Source organism: Henckelia pumila, chromosome 2, assembly GCF_033568475.1.
Source record: "Henckelia pumila isolate YLH828 chromosome 2, ASM3356847v2, whole genome shotgun sequence".
Taxonomy (NCBI): Eukaryota; Viridiplantae; Streptophyta; class Magnoliopsida; order Lamiales; family Gesneriaceae; genus Henckelia; species Henckelia pumila.
In genome coordinates, this window is record NC_133121.1 from 20379979 (window position 1) to 20385620 (window position 5642).

The following is a 5642-nucleotide window of genomic DNA, read 5'->3' on the forward strand; positions in this document are numbered from 1 at the left end:
TCACCTTAATTGGAACTTTCATTAAAAAGTTATGCTCATTATTCCCAGATGTATCACTGCCGGAAAATCAAAATACTCGACACACTTTGGGATGATTTTGACCAATCTTCCAAAATGATTTTGACAAAACTCAAAACATGAAAGTTGTAGATAAATAAGTTGTTTTCAAATACAATTGGCCTCATATCATTTGGATCATTACACTAATTTTGATCTTCAAAATAGTAACAAGTGCCGCTAATCCAGAACAATCCAACATAAGTAATATTTCAAAACTTTCACTCAAACTAATTCAATAATTCAAAATATGATATTTTCTACTCCTCCAGCTATATCCTTTAAATAAAACATCCCTTGAAACTACAAGAACACATAAAAACTTTGATGAAACATGTATCTCTTGAATCAATTCAAGAACATGACAAGAACGACTTATGCTTCATGATTTCATACCATCACATAACATGCTCTTCAAACCCTTAAAATCAAAACTTCATGATCTTGAAATTCTTGAAAATCATGCATACATATCTCAACATACATCTTTTCATATCAAAATAAATATATTTTGAATGGTGGTTTCAAAACCTTTAAAATTTGTACTTGCCTTGTTATTTGAAGAACGGAACTATCTTGGATCTTGGTAGAGATATAAACTTACTCAAACGGAATCGAGACATGATAAAAAGGTAACCAAAGGAAGATGAAATCCAAGAGGTTGTTAAGCTGTTCCTAAGATCAAATAACACTTTTATAATATGGTGAGAATACACCAAGAATCAAAGACAAAATACAAGAAGAAAAGGGAATAGAAAATCTGTGCAGAAATGTCTTACAAAATGGCTTCGATCTAGGCTGAAACAACCACCAAAAATAGCGATTCATAGCTCAAATCAAAGATACGGATGTAAGGAAGATGACCCTTCAAACGGAATGAATTTTGGACACCGGATGAAGGAGTTATGAGCAATATACGACAGCTGCTCATAGGATGGCGAGTTGGAGAGTTGGAGATTGAGAAGATTTGGAACCTTGACAACGGACTAACCTTAGTACAACCGGAATTTGGAAGCTAAACTCACCTTGGATATACATGACCGAGGGAGGAGGAAGAAGCATGGAAATGAAAGGAAATTAAGAATTGTAGGAGAAACTAAAAGAAGAAGGAAGAAATGTAAAAGGGAAGAGAACCGTGTGATTGATTGAGGGGGGGAAACAAAGACAAGAATTATAATTGAGATGGGGTAGGAATCATAAAGTGAGAGGTAGTGGTTAGGAAGACTACATCAAATGTAGTTTGTTCAAAACACATCAAACTCGACTAATAAAATTTTCTCCTCCCGATGGTTAAAATAAAATCATAGCAATATTATACTCAAAAAACTCGTAGAATTATTTTCTACGATATCGTTAGTAGGCTAGACTTGTATTCTCAGTCCAGAATCAATTTTAATAAAATCATTTAATACAACAACTAAATACATATTTTAATACATGAAACATAAATTTTTAAATCATTTACATAACACATAATATTTAATTAAGAATAACGTTTAAATTATAAATAATCAAATGAAATAACTTAAAATAATTAAAATTTATTGTAATAAATCATGAATAGATTTATGGATTTTTCAGATATTACATAAAATATGGCGAGATTTCATTTTATGAATTACATCCCACTATTTTGACGATTTCACTACCCTCTAGTGAAAACGGGAAACTGTTTTCCTTAGTGGGAACATGGAGTCCAATTGACAAACTATGGTCCCGAATAATATCAGCCAACCATAATTTTCAAAAGGTAGAGCCCAATTGCTTCCAAAGCAACCTCCACGTTTTTACCTCATGTCCAATAAGGGCCCAATAATATGACGTCGTTTATTGTGACACGTCAAGATGACCCATCAATATTAAGTTGTGATGGACGGTCGCCATGTGGATCCCCAATAATATGAGCAAATCCCATGGGAGTTCCACCCAACTTACAACATGTGTCGATCCAATGTACAGCTTTCCGACGAACGGGCCCCCCCAATAATATGAGCCGGACCGTATCCGCGGGTAGCATCTCATACATTGATCGTTGATGGAAGGTAGGAACATTTAAAAAATATTTAAATTCCCTTTTAATCTTGATATCAATTTTAAATCATATTTAAAATGAGGGATTTTAATTTTGAAAATTTGTCTCATCATTTAAAATTTGTATGCTTGCGGGATTCATACAATTTAGTCTAAACATGCATACAACGATAATATCATATATTATATTTTAGGATGATCGATTCCATTACTAATCGACCCGTGGTTGCCAATCACGAGTCAAAGTCCAATCCTAGGTGATATGCAAGTATGCAATGCAATCCTATTACATTGTGCTTCCAATTTACATTTCTTCAGTCTTTATTGTCTGCTGGGCCCACCACGCTTCCAATCTTCATCTCCCACTAAGTATAATGTATTTACAATAAATAACTATGACAAGTAGGGGATACATTTTAAGGGGTGGGAACAGGCCATAAACCAGGCCCACTTTTATTACATATGACAATTCATATTGGGCCATAAACCAGGCCCATTAATAAATCCAACAACAATAAAAACAAATGTAAATTCCCTAACACACACCTACAAAATTGGTCATGATAATCGATCATCCTTATCCAATAATATTTAATTCAAAATTAATTTATTGGATAACATGCAATGTCAATTAAATTAAAAAGGATAAAATCATATTCCATATATAAAATCTTATTTTACATATAAAATCATATTTTACCTTTTTATCAAATAAAATCATATTTTACATATAAAATCCAATTTTATACATAAAATCATATTTTACTCAATATTTCCATAAGATCATATCTTATCATCAATTGTACCAAAAATAAGTAATCTCATAAAATCTGATTTAACGGATAAAATCTATAAATTTTCCAAAATTCAAATTTATCCAAAAATCAATTTTAAAATTTTCGGACTCGAACAATTCGATCCGACGCCTCGTGGACCAATCAAAAACAATTTTCGATCGGACCAAAAATAGAATTTTAACATATTAAAATTTTAATTAAAAATAAAATTAATTTTCCCGGGCCGCCCGGGACGATCCCGGGCAGCCCGTCGGCAGCGACGATCGCTGCTTTGGGCAGCGATCCAATCGCTGCCCTTGGGCAGCGACGTTCGTTGCCCCGGGTTTGCCCATTAATTTTAAATTTTAAAATCCTTTTGTTTCAAAAACCAAGGCTTAAAAATTTTGTACAATTGATTAATTTAATCGCTTGATCTGAGCAACCTGTCTCTGATACCACTGTTGGTAAACTGTGTTCAGATCAATCAGAATTGATACCCGGTGCAGCGGAAGTTTTAAAATTTTATATGAAACGATTTCATATCATGGGTATCAAAACTTTACGATTAAATTGTGCGTGTAAAAATTAAATAACAATTAAATTTTTACCTTGAATCTCGAAACGAGATTATGGACACTAACAGATAACTATGCTCTTGTTGTATATCCCAGGAACTGATGGACGAACAATTCTTCAATCAGGTCCACGAACAGAATTCGAATCCCTCTGATAGATTGCACTAGAAAATCTATCAGAAGTTTCTACGAAGAGAATTAACGAATTTGATCCGTTAAACCAGACTGCAAATTCGAAATTCACAGACTGGATTTCAGAGAGAAAAACACAGAGAGGGGGCGGCCACTCTAGGTCTCAAAACCCTAGTGTTCGAAAATTATGACCTCTGTTGTGTGTAATTTCTGTACTACAATAACTTATTTATAATGTGGGCTGCTAACAGCTTAGGGCCCATTAGTCATAAGTTAAAGCCTGACAAGCAAAGCCTGCATATTCAGAAATTAATATAAAATTCATCGTGACTCAGATTGATAAACCAATTTCACCAATGTGCACAGAAACCATTTCTGCATCTTTTAAAGTCAAGATAAATTTTCTGAATCCGAATTCAGTGATTTCCAAAAATGTCCATCCCTATGTCATTTTAGAAAATCTTACTCTTCTACTCTGATATAAGAAGTCCTATTTCTTTGTTCATTAAATTTAACTCTTTAAATTTAACTATCTCAACGGGAATTAGAAATCCATTACTTGTGTGACCCTCAATGGTTCAGGGATACAGCTAGCCGTGGGCTCACAACTCCTTGCGACTCGGAACAACAATTTCCGACTTGCCCATCGAATCATGGTAAGAGCGCCTAGCAACATCGCCCCATGATTCCCTAGGTATCACTGATAGTGCCTGCAAGAACCAATAGATTTTGGTTAGCGTACAGTACGGTCCCTTAATCCATATATCCCGATCGAATCAACAACTATTGGTAAATCGAGAGTCGTTCGAGATTCGATAACTATGCAATGCATCTTGAAGATCAAATAGTGACATCGCATGTGCTACTAAGAAACCATTTCTTAAAACACATCATGTACTCTGGCCAGAGATTCGTCACACTAATATCTCCTCAGATTGCATAGGATATCCACACTAGCAAGTATGTGGTGAATCCTTGACAACAAAGCATCGACTCCTATATGTGTCGTAACTGTACCCAATCCCGACACTTGATGACCCCAATAGAGTCGGTAAACGAGTCAAAGTATAGTACTAGCATATAGAGTCTCAATGATGTTTCAAGTAGTAAGGACTAATGGTGTACAACCAAAACCGCGGACTTTATCCACTCGATAAGTGATAACCACTTGGAAAGTTCGGATAGGGTAGTTCGATCATTCATCGTATGAATATCCATTTGCATGCTTTGAACATCTCTATGTTCCATACCAATGAAACGTGGTACTCGGCATCGCAAATGCTAGTCTCAATCTCGAGCGATCCTTATCCTTATTAACGGACGGCTCAATCGACTAGGAACTGTTTAGAATATACAGTGACTATAAGATGTGTTTCATGATAGCCATCCCCATGTGCCACCACATCTTACATACACTATAGTATATTCAAGGTCTTCATCTAAACATCTTATAGTATGTAACAACATAATAATATGATAAAAGATAAAGTAAATGCCATTATAAAAGTGTAAAGTATATTAAACAAAAGATTGTTTATACATAGAGTCATAAAAGCCCTTAGCCACAAGTTGGCTCACCGGGCACCCACTCTTTCACACGCCTCGACACTGATAACTCGGATGACGTCCTCCACACTTGCTGCACGAAGCTCCAGAAAATCCTGAACTCTGCCCAGAACTGAACTGTCTAGAGCCACTGGAACTCGAAGAACTGTTACCAGACTTCTTGAAATTCTTCCCCTTCGGCCGATACTGATCTCGCCTGTTCCTGCCACTGTTGCCTCCCTCAAACCTCTGAGGCTGATTCGGCTGCTGAGAAGGTTGGTACTGATACTGAGACTGTTGAGGCTGAAACTGAACATGCTGGTTTTGAAAAGATCTCTGTTGGTGCTGAGGAGTTACCTGATTACCTCGTTGCATCAAGAATCCGGCTTCGGCTCCTTTTGCCTGATCCATGGCATCTGCGAAGTTGTTGGGTCTTCCGGTATTGAACAAGGTAAATATCTCAGGGTTCAAGCCATTGATGAAATGGTCGGCCTTGGCTTCCTCGTTATCTGCAACGTGAGGTGCA